The 17,447-nt window shown below is 37.7% G+C and overlaps 1 protein-coding gene and 1 pseudogene across 1 annotated transcript in view; one reads left to right on the plus strand and one right to left on the minus strand.

Moving 5' to 3' along the window:
* Window positions 1-17,447, minus strand: part of FOXO3 (forkhead box O3) — a 129,802-nt gene that overhangs the window by 66,201 nt on the left and 46,154 nt on the right. The gene's annotated exons all lie outside the window — the stretch shown is intronic.
* Window positions 3,256-4,421, plus strand: LOC108533822 (small ubiquitin-related modifier 2 pseudogene; annotated as a pseudogene).

Genomic DNA, 17,447 nt, shown 5'->3' on the forward strand with positions numbered 1-17,447 from the left:
AAAAAAAAAAAAAAAAAAAAAAAAAAAAAAAAAAAAAACTAACATGGTGAAAGATTCATTCCGGTAATTTTCCACTACAGTAGCTGAGGTACGTCATGCACTATACACATACTTGATTCTTTCTTCTGGACGTTGCCTTGTGAATTGCATTTTGAACTATGCCTCCTGCCATGGCCTTAACAGTGACCAAGAAGTCCCTGTGACTTGATGTCATCTGATGCCTTTGGGACTCACACAGCAAGCAGCTGGCAAGGCAGCAGGGCTTACTTACACAGGCAGGGGTTCCACGAGTCACCCCAATGACTACATCCTGAATGAACTGCTGCTCCTCGTGGGCACTCCTAGCTCTGCAGGCAGAACAAGGACATACAAGCACAGCTTTTAAAGTGCTTAATGGTGATTACGCTGGTTTGGTGATTCACTAAGCAGTACAGAATGTGCCCAATTATATACTCTATTTTTTTCCAATCTTATTTCATAAACCCCAATTTCACAGGAACATAGATTTTCCATCCAAACAAAATTATCTAATTTTAACAATTAAAATACTAATTATCCTCAAAATCCTCCTTTGAAATGGGGCTTTAAATAAGACATGACTTTAATAGGCATTTTAATATTTTTGGTTGTATCATTCATTGAAACATCTAAGGAGTGCCTTCATTTTGGATACCGTGGGAGGCTACAGGCAAAGAGAGTATTGAATGTCAGTAATAAAACACTATTCAATAAAACCCCAGTACAGGCTCTGTATCGAATAAAACTTTTATCAAGTAAAAACATTTACAATATTAATTTTGTTCTCCCCTACTCCCACCCCAGGTTAAAAACTACAACTTGAAATCTTTTCATAATAAGCTGCCAACAGCAGCTGCTATTGACTAAGAGAAAGAAAAATAAAAGAAAATTGTTATTACTATAAACAAATTATTCGTTCTTTCCAAGATAAATAATGACTTGATGTTCTCATTCTCACAATCAGAAGCGTGGCTTCATAATAGTAATTATCTCAGCTCCACCAGAAAACCATCAAGCATTCAAACCCATTTGCTGTGTACAGCCCTACCATCTACCATCTATAAAGTCCTATAGGAGAAACACAGGGGTCCTATCTGCAAAAAGCAGGTCACTTCAGTTTTTGGGAGAAACTTCTGCAACCCACCTGGAATAAAAAGATACCACTTACCACCAGATATTTTCCTACTAAAAAAATTTTCTCCCTCCTACTTAAGGAAAAGGATAGACGAAAATTATATCATATTAAAGTGTTAAGGAAAAATGTTCCACATGTAAAAACAAATCAAAAGGCACATGAAACCACGTTAAGACCTCAAAGACAGGAATTAGTCAATCATACTGTATATTTCTGGGCTCCTGAGTACAAGCATGGTCTGTTTTCTGATCCAAAATCTAATAAAAGAATTTATTAATTTAAAGATCTAACAGAGGACACTGTTAGAAATTGGTTTGGGGAAGGCACCATGCTCTCGGCCAAGGAGTTATTAACTCTTCTGCACTAAGAATGGATCTGTGACGATTCACTATGACTACAGCACATCAAGCTTGGCCCTATCCTTTGAATTTACCCTGTAAGGACAGACAGGTTTAGGATACGAAACCTCAAGAAGGTGGTGCCACGTCTTAGCTTGCCATGTACAGGAGACTGATTTGCCAGGCTTTGCAACCAAGCTTAAGTGAGATTTAGGAGTAAGACATGCCAAATTAAAACTCTTAAGGACCATTAATCACATCCTCATGACTTCAGATATACCAATACAACATATGCTTATGTAGGTCTGGTCTTTATTCTTAATCGGGGGTATTAGCTTCCTACTGCAACAGTCTATAGAAGGAATTGTTTCAAAAGTGGGGCAAGCATGGTTCAGTCCATTCATTATTTTTAGTAATTAAAAAATACAGATATGACTATGAAAGTTTTGTTATTCTCAGACGCAAATAAACAGATGGCCAGTGAGGAAATGAGATCAACTTTACATCTGAGAATACACTATATTCCACTTTCAGTTTCTGAATGTCAAAGCTTGGGAGATAAATCCAAGAATCCAACCTGTAACCAGAATAGGAAAACTATTTTTATTTCATTTGTTTGGCATATTCCAACTGTTAAGAAGTAGAATAAAGAGAAGTAATGCCTAGCAGGGCACAAAGCACTTAGTTGGTATTTAATAAATATTATTTGGATGACAAAAGAATGAGAAGAGCCAATTATTCCAACGAAGACTAGCATATTGAAAATTCAGGTGTCTCTTCTTCAAATCACAAACACCCTAAGTTAGAAAGTAAAGAATGCCACGTTTGTGTTACATAGGCAGAATGCTTCCTGCCTTGCCCCCAAGGTTACACTGACTTCTTTTTTCCTCTTCCTATACAGGCTCTGCTTTAAAGAGTAATATAGCAGCACATTTTGGCATTGGCATCATATTTATCATGGCTTCCATCTACGACAGAGGAACAACTAGAAAACCAGACAAAACACAGGAGACAACTGTTTTCAGACACTGAACAACAGGCAGTAGAGGACTTAATTTCTGAGAATAGTGAAACAAATGAGGCAAGCCTTGAACTGATTTGCCTGAACTTATTGCCAGGAGGTAGTGTCCAAGCCACAGCAAAGAGAAGGGGGAACACAGAACATGTCAGTCTCACTGAGTAGAGGTAACACAGATTAGTAATCAGGGAAGCCGCATTCAAGGAGGCCAAAACGGCTAGAATTGGAAGGGCAGAACACCCAGGAGAAGAGAGCAGCCCCAAAGGGTCGGTTCCTAGAGTCTTAGACTGATCTGCACATCTGTCAAAGGAAACTACTTAAAGTTAGGGATAGAAGCACCAGAAAGCAGTTGGCCTAAGAAGTCCTAGAGTTCACATAAAGCTAGCAATGGTTCATGTTTCCACCAGCAACAAAAACAAGAGTAATTCACAAGACACCCAACGTCAGGTAAAGTCCTCAGAAGAATACTGCCTTACGGCGGATAAGTACTGGGGCTACATCATCCCTAATGGGTGCTCTGGAGCCACCCTAACAAAGTTTACATGCTAGCTTCAAAACGATATGACTGATTCCAAGTAACTTAACTGCATGCCAGAACAAATTCTAGCACTTTTGAAAAGAATACAACAAAATCTAGCACTCAATGAAGTAAAATTCCCTCTCCTTCGTCTGCCGCTGCTGCCTCCCTCTTCTGTGGCTCCTGGTGCTGCTCGTATGCTCATTCAGTGTGGACCTGATACCTCTCTTGTGAAGCGGCAGCTGAGGAGACTCTGGCACCCATCACGGCTGACAAAAAGCCCCAGGAAGGAGTCAAGACTGAGAACAACGATAGTATTAATTTGAAGGTGGTGGGGCAGGGTGGTTCTGTGGTGTAGTTTAATATTTAGAGGCATATACCACTTAGTTAACTAATGACAGCCTATTGTGAACGACGGGGATTGTCAATGAGGCAGAACAGACTCCGATCTTACCGGCAACCAATCAATGAAAAAGACACACCTGCGCAGTTGGAAATGGAGGATGAAGATACAATTGATGTGTTCCAACAGCAGATGGGAGGTGTCGACTGAGAAGGGAACCTGCTTCTTCATTCCAGAACTCTGTTCTTGCAGACCAAGATTCCATTCTTAGGTAGAAAACTGCAATTTGGTTCCAACACATCCCTGACTACTACGGTATAGTTTTCTCTGTTTGTTCATTTCCTCCTTCTCCATTCCTTTACTGTATATAAAAGTAACTGGTATATGTGCACAAGTATATTTTTTTTTTTTTTTTTTTTTTTTAGCAGCCAACGGTATGTTTTGATTGACATCAAGTGGAGATGGGATGGGGAAAAATACTGATTCTGTGAAAATGCCCCCACTCTCCATTAGTGGCATGCTCATTCTGCTCTTCATGTTCCAGTAAGTTATTTTGCTCTCACTGTTTTAACAACAACAAAAAAACAAACAAAAAAACCCATAAAAATCCTCGCATACCTTGTTCAACTGGAGAATTTTAATGTTTTTCATTGATCATTGTAAAGCCAAGGACAATTTTACAACTTTTTCGTATGTAGCTGTTACACGTAGGGCAGTCTGTCTTTAACTAGGGATAAATCACTCTAAAAAAAAAAAAAGAATCCTATATAGTTTTCCCTTTAAGTCAAGTGTCTTGCTGTTTAAATAAACTTCTTGTTTAATACGAAAAAAAAAATATGTAAAATTCACAATGCCTGGCATCCAAGTAAAAATTACCAGGCATAGCAAAGGAACAGGAAAATATGACCCATGAAAATGAAAATAATCAATCAATTAATAGACCCAGAAATGAGACAAGACGATGGGACTAGCAGACAAGGGCACTGAACTAGCTATTATAACAGTGTAGCTTCTTTAAAAAACAACTTGGCAGTTCCTCAGGAGGTTAAAGAGAGGTACCACATGACCCAGCAATTCCCTCCTAGGCATATACCCAAAGACATCAAAATAGTATGTCCACATAAAAACTGGTAACAAATGTTCACAGCAGCATTATTCATAACAGCTAAAAACTGGAAACAATTCAAATGCCCAGCAACTGATGAATAAATAAAATGCAGTATATCCATATAATGGATTATTATTTAGCAATAAAAAGAAACTAAGTACTGATAAATGGATGAACCCGGAAAATATCATACTAAGTGAAAGAAGGCACTCACAAAGTACTACCTATTGTACGATTCCATTGATATGAAATGTCCAGAATAGTCCCTATAGACTGACATTTCCTATCAATATAGGCTGAGAAGGAGTGGGGTACATGGTAAATGACTGCTAATAGATACAAAGTTTCTTTGTGGGGTGACAAAAGTATTGTAAAATTAGATTGTGGTTGTACAACAGATAGTTGCACAACTCTGTGAATATACTAAAAACCATTAATTTGCACACTTTAAATTGGTAAATTATATGGCAATGTGAATTAGGTCTCAACAAAGCAGTTAAAAAGTTATAAATGTGACCAGGCGCAGTGGCTCACACCTGTAATCCCAGAACTTTGGGAAGCAGAATCAGGAGGACTGCTTGAGTCAAGGAGGTGATACCAGCCTGGCCAACTTGGTGAAACCTCATTTCTACTAAAAAATACATGTAATCCCAGCACTTTGGGAGGCCGAGACGGGCGGATCACGAGGTCAGGAGATCGAGACCATCCTGGCTAAACAGTGAAACCCCGTCTCTACTAAAAAATCATTAAAAAAAACTAGCCGGGCCACTGGTGGGCAGGTGCTGTAGTCCCACTACTCGGGAGGTGAGCGAGAGAAATGGCATAACCCGGGAGGCGGAGCTGAAGTGAGCTGAGATCCGGCCACTGCACCTCCAGCCTGGGCGACAGAAGCGAGACTCCGTCTCAAAAAAAAAAAAAAAAAAAAAAAAAAAAAAAAAAAAAATACAAACATTGGCCAGGCGCTGTGGCTTACGCCTGTAGTCTTAGCACTTTTGGGAGGCTGAGGCGGGCGGATCACAAGGTCAGGATATCGAGACCATCATGGCTAACACGGGGAAACCTCGTTTCTATTAAAAATACAAAAAATTAGCCAGGCGTGGTGGCAGGCGCCTGTAGTCCCAGCTATTCAGGAGGCTGAGGCAGGAGAATGGTGTGAACCCGGGAGGTGGAGCTTGCAGTGAGCCAAGACTGTGCCACTGCACTCCAGCCTGGGCGACAGAGCGAGACTCCGTCTCAAAAAAACAACAAAAAAAAATTAGCTGGGCATGATGGCACATACCTGTAGTCTCAGCTACTCGAGAGGCTGAGGTGGGAGAATCGCTTGAACCTGGGAGACAGAGGTTGCAGTGAGCCGAGATTGCACCATTGCACTCCAGCCTGGGTGACAAGAGTGAGACTCCTTCTCAAAAAAAAAATTATAAATATACTCTATGTAGTAAGAAGGTAGAAGGAAAAAAGGGCAGGAAAATGAAAGATATAAAAGAAATAAACCCAGTGGTACTTCTAGTAGAGAAAAATAAATTTAAAAATACACTGGATGGGATTAACAGCAAATTAAACATTGCAAAAAGATCAGTAAATTATAAGACACAACAATAGCAACTAACTAACCCAAATGAAGCACAGGGAAAGACTGAAAATGAAACTGAGAGTATCCAGTGATCTATAGGGACAATATTAAATTGTCTAACATATGTGTAATTGAGATCATAAAAGAAGAGGAAAGAGGGAGAAGATGGAAAAAAAATCTGAAGAAATAATAGCTGAATTTTAAATTTTTTTAATAAAAAACTATAAACACTCAGATCCAAGAAAACTCAACAAACTCCAAAAGAACAGATGTAATAATAGGGCACATCATCATAATCAAAACCAGTGATACAAAAAAAAAAAAAAAAACTTAAAAGCAGCAGAAGAAAAAAGACAGAGAAACAAAGATAGAATGAGCAAATCGCTTTTCAGAGACTATGTGAGACAATGGAGGAACATCCTTACTAAGAGAAGTAAAAAGCTACCAATCTAGAAAGTTATACCTAATAAAATGTCTTTCAAAACAAAGGTAAAATAAAGACTTTTCAGACAAACAAAATGAAAATCAATGCCAACAGTGGTACATTCAAAGAGATGTTTTAAAAAGTCGTTTCATCAAGCAGAGAGAAAATGGTACCAAATGGGCATTTGAACTTAAAGGAATGAAGAGTGGGAAATGATCAATATGAGTAAATATAGATAATATTTTCTTGTCCTCAATCTTTTTAAAAAATAATGACTATCTAAGGCAAAAATAACAATATATTCTGGGGCTTATAACATACATGTAGAAGTAAAATAGCGTTAAGAATAGTAAGGAAGAAGTGGCCGTATATTGTTTCAAGGATTTTACACTCCATGTAAAGTGGCAGAAGATTGACTATGGTCAGCTAAAGATGTGTAAATCCCAGAGCAACCATTAAAAAATAAAGAGATGTACCTAATAAGCCAAGAGTGGAGATAACATGGATTCATTAAAATCAAACAAAACCACCTAACTCAAGAGAAGGCAAGAAAAGGGGGAACAGGACACAAAGAACAAATGGGACAAATAGAAAACTAATAGCAAGATAACAGATTTAAACCCAAATATAATTACATTACACAAAGTAGTCTTTGAAGAAATGAAAAAACAAACAAACAAACAAAAAAAACCCAAAACAACAACAAAAAACCCTCCAAATAAAAGCCAGAGATTGTCAGCCTGGATTAAAAAACACTCAACAATTTGCTATCTGCACGGAATCCACTTTAAATATGAAGAGACAGATATCTAAAAGTACAAGGAAAAAAGATCTGTCATACAAACAGTAATCAAAAGAAAGCTGGAGTAACTATATTATTAACAGCTATGAATGAACAGATTTCAACAACAAATACTGCCAAGGATGAAGAGAGACAATTCATAATAGAAGAGTCAACGTATCAAGAGAATATAACAACCTTAAATGTTTATCTGCCTAATAACAGATTTTCAAAATACATAAAGCAGTATACAATTATTATTTTCAATTAAAGTTTGTTAAAACATGAAGCAAAACTAATAGAACTGAAGTAAACAAATCCACAATTACAGGTGGATATTTCAACATTCCTTTCACAGTAATTGACAGAACATGTAGTGAGAAAATAAACTTGACTAACTTGACCTAATTGACATTTATAGAACAAACCACCCAAAACAGCAGAAAACACATTCTTTTTAAGTACACAGAAAACATTCAATAAAATAGACAATATTCTTGGCCCATAAAACAAGTCTCAATAAATTTAAAAGAACACAAAATAGATTCTCCAACCACAAAAGAATTTAGTTAGAAAACAATAATAGAAAAATATTCAGAAAATCCTCCAAATACTTGGAAATTTAAAAATTCACTTCTAAACAAACCACAGGCCAAAGTAATTACAGGTAAAATAGAAACAATTTTTAACTGAATGCAAAAACAAGCAAACTTCATTGGATACAGTTATAGCAGTTGTAGCAAGCAATGTATAGCTTTTAGCATTTATATTAGGAAGGAAGGTCTCAAGTAAATGATCTAAGGTTTCACCTTAAGATGCCAGAAAAAGAGCAAATTAAACCCACAACATGCAGAAGGAAAGAAATAAACGACTAAAGGAGAAAAAAAAAATTAATGGAAGTAAAAACATAAAAGTAATAAAGGGGAGAAAAAATCAGTGGAACCAAATGTTAATTCTTTTAAAAGATCAATAAAATTGCAAGGCACTAAACAGATAAGGAATGAGGGGGAAAGGGAGTTAAGACAAATTATCAACATCAGGAATGAAAATGAAATCACTACAGATGATATATCTATTAAAAGGATAATAACAGAACATTATAAATGACTTTATGCCTATAAATTAGACAACTTAAATAAAATGGGCAAATTCCTTAAAAGACACAAACTATCAAAACTCATTCAAGAAGAAACAGACAAGCCAACAGCATTGTATCTATGAAATAAACTGAATTAGCGGTTAAACATTTTCTCACACACAAAAAACCTCCAGGCTCTGATGGCATAACTGCTGTTGAATTCTACCAAACATTTAAGGAAGAGACAGTACAGTGCTACCACAAGAGCAGAACAGAGAACACTTTCCAACTCATGTTATGAGACCACCGTTATCCTGGTACCCAAATCAGGCAAAGATATAAGAAATGTATAGATCAATATTCCTCATGAAGACAGACACAAACATCGTTAACAAAATTTTAGCTACTTGAATGTCATGATAACATATCATGACCAAGTGGGATTTATCCCAGAAATGTAAGGTTGGTTTAACACTTCAACTCGGTCGATGTATTTCATCATATTAAAAGACTGAAAAGAAAACCATCTGATCTTCCCAAAAGGTGAGGAAAAAGCATCTGACAAAATTCAATACCCACTCATAATTTAAAAAACAAAAACTACTCAACATATAAGAATAGAGAAACCTACCTCAGCCTGATAAAGGAAACATGTGACAAACTTACACCTAACATGATACTTAACAGTGAAAGATTGAATGCTTTCCCCTTAAGATGAGAAAAATGGCAAGGATCTCTGCTTTCACCACTGCTATTCAACAATGTACTGGAGGTCCTGGCCAGTGAAATAAGGCAAGAAAAAGAAATAAAGGGTATACATTATACATTAGAAAGGAAGAAAACTCTGTTTTTTTTTTTTTTTTTTTTTTTAGACAGGGTTTTTTTTTTTCACCCAGGCTGGAGTGCAATGGCACAATCTTGGCTCACTGCAACCTCCACCTCCTGGGTTCAAGCAATTCTTCTGCCTCAGCCTCCCGAGTAGCCGGGATTACAGGTGCCCACCACCATGCCTGGCTAATTTTTGTCTTTCTAGTAGAGACGGGGTTTCACCATCTTGGCCAGCTGGTCTCGAAGTCCTGACCTCAGGTGATCCGCCCACCTTGACCTCCCAAAGTCCTGGGATTACAGGCATGAGCCACCGCGCATGGCCAGAAAACTCCATTTATAGACACGATCATCGATGTAAAAAAATCCTAAGAAATCTACAAAAAGGATATTACAACTAATACATGAGTTTAGCAAAGTTACAAGATTAAGGTCAATACACAAAACTCAATTAATTATATTTCTACATACTAAACAAACGGAAACTAATTTTTAAAATATCATTTACAATAGCATCAAAAGCCGAAGTTCTTGGGGATAAATTTCACAAAAGGTATGTAAGAATTGTATTTTAAAACATATAAAACACTGCTGAGAGAAATTAAAGATGACTAGATCTAGAACAGTCCAAATGATTTTGAAAAAAAACTAAACTGGAAGAGTTATACTACCTGATAAAATAAAGCTGCAGTAATAAAGACCAATGTGGTATTAGTATAAGAAAAAAACATGCAATCAATAGAACAGAGGGTCTAGAAAATATGAAGGTGTCAAGGAAGTTCACTGGATAAATGAATCTAATCTTATACAAAATATTAAAATTATCCCCAAATGGATGAAAGTCTTAAATTTAGAGCTAAAACTTACCTCTTCAGTTGTTAGGACACTGTTAACAAAATGAATAAGCAATTCACAAACAGGAAAAAATACTTGGCAATACTTATTTCTGATAAAAGACATGTATTCAGAATACATAAGGAATTCCTAACTAAATGGTGTGAATACAATCCTATTTTTTTTAAAAAACAAGCAAAAGATTTCAATAGACATGTCACCAAAGACGATATACAATTTACAAATAAGCACATGAAAAGATGTATAACATTATTAATCATTAGCAAATGCAAATTAAAATTAAAATGAGATATCTACCATTACACACTCACTACATTATACAATGGAGAAAAGTAAAAATACTGGCAATTACATGTGTTGGAGAGGATGTGAAACAACTGGAACTCTCATACATTGCTGGCAGAAATGCAGGACAGTACATCTACTCTGGAAAACAGTTTGACAGTTTCTTATAAAGTTAAACATACTCTGTACTTATCACACGGCAGTCCTACTCCTAGGCATTTATCACAAATAAATGAATAAATATATCCCCCAAAGTCTTGAACATAGATATTAACAGCAGTTTTATTCATAACTGTGAAAAACTGGAAACAACCCAAATGTCTATCCCCTGCTGAACGGATAAAATATTCTGGTATATTTCTATAACAGAATATCCATACAATAACGGCATACTTCTCAGCAATTAAAAGAATGAGCCACTGACAAAAGGCATTGGATGAATCTCAAATGCACTCTACTAAGTGAAAGATGCTAACACAAAGGGCTACATACAGTATGACTCTCCATTTATATGAAATGCTAGAAAAGGCAAAAAGCAGCTCAGCAGTTGTGGGTAGGTAGGGGGAGGGAGAGGGACTGATGAAAATAAGCCATGAGGGAATTTTTTGTGGTGATGAAATGTTTGAAATGTTTTATCATAATTGTGGTGTTAGTTATAAAACTGTACACATTCACTAAAACTCAAATTTTATACTTAAATTGGTAAATTTCAGTGTTTTCAAATTACGACTCAATAACTATGATTGTTTTCCACAGGTAAATTTCAAAATAAATCACCAGAGTTTCAAAACAGGGAGGCAATTTTATGTCACTGTAAAATTAACCAAATGCCACAAAAACAGCAGGATTATAGGAAAAGAGTTTTTATCTTTTCTGGGTTACAAGATGTGCAGGGAGGAACAGGAACAAAAGCTGTGGGCAACAGGAAAATGGGGAAGGCTGCTCTCTGCATTGTTTTACACTGTATTTACATGCCTCAGACTTCACCAAGTCCCTGTCCTATCACTTCTATCTACTTGCAAAGACCACAGAGTGTGAATGCATTCTCTCTCTTAAAACCAAAACACAGGGGCACACACAAAACACAGAAAGCTCCACTGTTTTTTTCTCTTAGAGCACAAAGGTGAAGAGGCTCAGCCCATGAAGCTGAGACGTTCAGTCCCACGACTTTCACTTGTACTTAAGAACACTGAATCCTCTCCTTTTAATTCTATTGAGTTTCTTGTGAGGCAAATTTTCCTGTGGCCAGTTTAGGAGTTCCTGATCAGGAGTCCAGTTATTAACAGCATCTAAGCAATTTATAGGACTCTTAGATTCAGTCCTTTTATTTTAGAATTACAAAAACAGTAATATTAAAGAATATTAAAGAGCAAAAAAATCAAGGGCTCTCCAATGGGGAAATAATTAAATTATAAATCCATTCAACCCTTGTCCTATGAAAGCAATGATTTTCAATAGCCATTGTAAAGCCTGGAAGGGGAAACAAAGCAAAGTGCAAAAAAAATCTCTTAGTGCAGCTAAGCAAACAATGCATGCATATATGGCCAAAATTGCAAGGAACTCACCTAAGAGGAGTGGTGACAGGTTTCCCCCAACTGTTTTCTTTTCAAAAATGCACATATGTGTGCATATATGTGTACATTTAAACAAAAATTCAACAGGCACATTTCCTGAGTTTAATGAAAGAACTCTAAGCAAGAAGGAGCCCTGTTGTCAACAGTTAAGTCTTCCAAGCGTGTTAGCAGCATATTCATATGTGTAATGTAAAGTCCTAACTGCAACTCAAAGACCTGTAATGATATGTCCTGAAGATATGGGTGAGAACACCAAACTGCTTTCCAGTTAAAGAGAGGTCACTTCGTTGGCACAAGTGGCTAACCCAGAAACACAAATACCTCAGCCTTAAAAGCGATCCACAGTGTTATATATAGAGATACAGTGAGAAACAAACTCACAGGCCTATCTGATGCTCAGTCCTCCTGCTTCCCTTCTTAACAAATACCACCGGCAACCTCAATAGTGTGTTTTCATCACCACCTTGAAAGGTAATAGGCCAAATCGTATTTTGGCCGATTTTAAAGCTAGAGATCAAGAGCAGAGCTTTACAACTTTGCTCTAGGTGACTCAGATACTAAGCATCTAAACCTGGCCTAGAACCCAGGCCCATCAGCAACCAGGTGTGTAACATCTTGGTGCCTCTCCCACAATAGCAGACAATGCCCTCAGTCACCACAACCATGACTTCTCCAGGAACAAAGTAAAATCTGTCTAGTCTCTAAACACTCACTGAAATAAAACCTTTTGGAAGTGACGTGACAATTCACCATTTATTTGGGGGGTAAGGTTAAAAATAGTAAGGCTTAGAGATAATCCATTTACTCAGCTTACCAGTTATAAACCATAGCTTTACTGAATGTGAATTACAATAGGCTGATCTTAAAGACCTTTAAGAACTAACCTCCAATAACCTCTTCTACATCATGTCCTCTGGTAACTTTGGTTCATTTGGATTAAGGCAAAACCAACCAAAGACATTCTTAATAGCTTGGGGTCCAGTTCACAAACCTCCACAGCTGGCCAAGTACCGTAGCAACCTCAGCATTAACAAAAGGAAACATGTTCTATACTGCTGAGCATTAACTGCTTAAGCAATTGTCCTGAGGTTGAAACAAATCTATCCCAGGAATTTAGGGCCCGTTTTCTGGACTTTAGGATGGGAGGAATAGAGAAAAATTAACAGTTAAGCTTACCCTCATCCCCTCTCTGAGAATAGGATATTTCTTCAGACTTGCTGAAGAGTTTCCTATTAGAAACGTGAAACCCTATAAAAGTACCAAGGCCAAAGAAGAACCTTTAAATTGTTTTCCACTTGTAACCACAATGGAGTAGTTTTCAAATAAACCCAAAGACAGCTAAACGGGATCCTAAATGGTACACTCTGTTCAGAAACCAGAGTTGGCTAGCAGGTAGGATATTTGGTTTCCTGGTTTCTGTCAGAGTATTTTTGTTTCTGGATTTTGTTTTTGATAGAGTAACTGCAGTAGCACCAGAAAACAGCAGTTGGTTTTTTTAACCCAAAAAGTTCTGCAAAGTTCTCTGAGTATCGCTGTCTTTAGTATTGTGCCTTCAGTCTAGTTCATGTTCCATTTCCCTCTGGGGACAAAAGGCAATTCCCAGTTAGAAATTAGCCTCTTTGGCAGAACTACTTGTAAGACCAGAAAACAGGCCAGTGATAGCCTATTCTCAATCATCTTTAAATAAAGTGAGAGTGTCAATTTATCCAAGCGTCAGTTTTCCAAAGAGCTGAACTCGAGATCTCACTCCACTCAAGTGTTCTAAAGATGACTCTGAGTATAAAACAGACACTTCAGTTTGAAATAGAGAAACTTAAGGTGATCTTAAGGCCCACTGGAAGTATGCATATGAATTTGTACTTACTTCTGATGAATAAAATGAGGGAACTGGATAGAATTTCCACCTATCTTTTAACTCTACCATTATATGATCCCGAGGTCCTTCGAAATGGCAGTAAATAGGGGCAGGAGTGAAGGTTAGACCTGCCACCAACTCTCCAAATGCCACTGCTCTAAAGTAAGAAACTGGTAATGATAAAGATTAGTTCTTCTAGGATAATAATCTACTGTTAAAGAACATACATTTCTATTAGGATGGGATCTCCTGTAGGCAGGGGGATTTTCTCTTTTGTTCACGATGTATTTATTCCCCAACCCTTTAACAGGAGCTGGCACATACTAAGCATCAATAAACATCTATTGAGTAAATGAATAAATTTTGTCCTTAGCATTTGAAGTAAGCCATCCAAAGAATATAATCTGCAAGTCCCTAAAGGCAGAGGGATGCTTAGAGTCTACTACATGTCAGCTGGCAGAAAAATTAGGATACAGGGACTCCCTCAGACTTTAGAGACTGAAAAGAATGTATCCATAATCATCTAGACATCTAAACAGAGCAAGAAAAACAGGGTTAGAAACAAACACATTTTACAATCCCATTTTCAAAACATGTAACCTTTCCAGGATCAGAAAAGAAAATATCAGTGAAGAATTTCTGAAAGGAGTACAGAAACTTTTTTTCTTCTTCTTTTTTTTTTTTTTTGAGACAGTCTCGCTCTGTTGCCCAGGCTAGAGTGCAGTGGTGGGATCTCGGCTCACTGCAAGCTCCACTTCCTGGGTTCAAGCAATTCTCCTGCCTCAGCCTCCCAAGCAGCTGGGACCAAAGGTGCATGCCACCACGCCCAGCTAATTTTTGTTTTAGTAGAGATGGGGTTTTGCCATGTTGCCCAGGCTGGTCTTGAACTCCTGGGCTCAAGTGATCTGCCCACCGTGGCCTTCCAAAGTTGCTGGGATTACAGGCTTGAGCCACTGCGCCCAGCTGAAATATTATTCTTCTAAGGCATTTCCATTTGGGATAAAAATTCTTTAATCTCCTAAGTATGACCTTTCAGGTATGAAAGACAAAACATACAAGTTAATAATTAAAAAGTCTATGAGTTCTAAATTCCCCAAGTCTGAGAAACAGTGACAACACCTTGCTCCGAAATATCCTAATATCCCAAGGGTTCATTTGTCTTTTTACACACAACAAAACAAAACAAAACAAAACAACAGACATCTGGTGGCAGAACAAGCACTGTCTTCTTCAACTTACTCTGCATCTTTATGGGACCCCCATCCTCACTCCCTCTTGTCACATCTGGCAACAAAAATGAAAATCACACACAACAGTGGTCAAACAGCTAGATTACATCAGGCTTTAAAAAGAGCTGTGCAAAGTAGCATGTGCTAAAGGTGATCAAAATATACATTTTAACTATTGAAAACAGGCAGTCCTGTCACTACACTCTTGGTAAAAGCAGAACAGGCTGGCAAAAGGACTAGAGAAGTTTGTCAGTTCTGAACCTGCTTGTTCACAAGGCTGCTTTGCTTCCTGGGAAGAGGAGAAGAAAGTTTTTCATAGAGTCTCCTGTAGATAAGCCTTAATCACAGCCTGGCAAGACTGTGCAGACACTTCGAACTCGAGAAGACATTTTCTCTTTTCTCCTTCTGACTTTTGTTATACCAGTGGCATTGCCATATGTGTCGAGAACCCAAAGAGTTTAGGGGGAAGGGGAGGAATATCACAATTGCAGAGGCCTGATTACTATGCAGAAAACACCGCCCTACCAGATAGACTTGCCAACGAACCGCCCTTGGGACGGGTCCAATCTATGGGGTGAACAAAGGGGCTGATATACTGTGGAACTGGATTCAGAGAGACCTCCTCATCTCCAGAGCTTCTGGATTTCTAGGCAAGAGCAGCAATTAGGCATTAACTGACACACACATTATTTACAACAGGAAGAGGCTCTGATGGTCTCCCAGCATACTGTACAGAACTCCAGTCTTCAAATCTTCAATACCAAATTAGTTGTTTTCTCATCCTGCCCCACCTCTTTTAAATTATAATTGTTCTGTTTTGCACCAAAGTTTCTTTGTGGCACAAACTATTTTAATTTACTTGAACCTCCAAAGCATTTTACCAATGAGAATTTGCAAAAGCAATTAACTATCCAGGATCACATGCTCACACGACAAAATAAAACTTTTTTTGGTCTTTTGAGTGATCTGAAAGCACCACATTGAACAAAATAATTGGATCTTGTGACTTCTCCCTTCAACCTAATTTTCATCTAATTTGCTGTCCTACATGCGAATTTGCCTCATGCTGCATTTCCATACCTCCCTCTCAGAACCGTTCAGCCCCCTGGCCTGGTCCCTTACTTTTTCTAAGCAGGTAATCAAAACAAGAAACATCTTGATATTCCCTGTGCTAACACAAAACAAAAACAAATCTTTCCCTTCGGATAATTCTAATCATCCCTGAACCATTTATGAAATCTGACCTGTAATCCCACTCTTATTTACCAGAAGCGTCATTTTAGGCAAGCTTCTAATGATCTAAGCCTGTTTCTTTTTCTGAGAAATAAGCAACTTCCAAGGTATAGATTAGAAATACTGTATGTAAAAGACACAGTACAGTGTCAGACACCTACTGAATGCTCAAAAATTATTAATAGTTTTCAAAATCACAAAAATAAAATGAAAAAAAAAATTAGTAGGACTGGGCGCAGTGGCTCACACATTTCTCAGCACTTTGGGAGGCCAAGGTGGGCAGATCACAAGGTCAGGAGTTCGAGACCAGCCTGACCAACATGATGAAACCCTGTCTCTACTAAAAATACAAAAATTATCCAGGCATGGTGGTGGGCGCCTGTAGTGCCAGCCACTCAGGAGGCTGAGGCAAGAGAACTGCTTGAACCCGGGAGGCAGAGGTTGCAGTGAGCCGAGATCGTGCCACTGCACTCCAGCCTGGGCGACAGAATGAGACCCCATCTCAGGAAAAAAAAAAAAAAAGTATTAGATATAAGGATACCCATGATAAAGAGTGTGACTATGAACTTCATTTATCTCAGCTAAAAAGTTTATTTTGGCCTAAGCAACATCTTAAGGTTAAAAATAAAAATTAACAAAGCCAAGAGACCGTGTCCTGTGGTGGAACAGTATGAAGTAAATTTGCAAAACAGAAACATTTGACTTCAAATACCTTTTTCTCTCTTCTTATAGGGCCTTTACACTCCATAAGTGAGCCAAGTCACAAAATGGGAAGGCATAGAATCACCACACTCATGACATTCAGATGCCCCATGTGAGGGCATCTCCATAAGGATAAACTTGAGCTTAGACAATCTTTCGGATAGTTAAAAAAGGGTCCAAACCAAACAAACCGAAAAGCAAAAAAGCAACAAGGGAAAAAAAACCCAACCCTCAAAAAGTTGAGGGGGCCTGAAACATCCAAACTGGCTGCTTTCTTTGGCTGCATTCACTGGTTGTTGTTCAAGTTCAGTTCTAGTAGAGACTCTAACACTAGAACACTTATTTCTTGTTAAAATATAATAATGAACAAGAAAGCAAACTGATTATTCCTTGCTCACAAATGTCAGAGTGTCAGAAGTAATATTACATACTAATAAGTCATGTAACATTTCTACTCATTTCAGGCAAAGGTACATCGCTGTTAAATGTTACCTTTAAATCCGAAAAGAACAAAAAATATATCAGGAAGTTCTTCCACACGATCATCCAAAGGTGTAAT

The sequence above is a fragment of the Rhinopithecus bieti genome, unplaced genomic scaffold (genome assembly GCF_001698545.2).
Source record: "Rhinopithecus bieti isolate Rb0 unplaced genomic scaffold, ASM169854v2 scaffold_11508, whole genome shotgun sequence".
In the NCBI taxonomy this organism is placed as follows: Eukaryota; Metazoa; Chordata; class Mammalia; order Primates; family Cercopithecidae; genus Rhinopithecus; species Rhinopithecus bieti.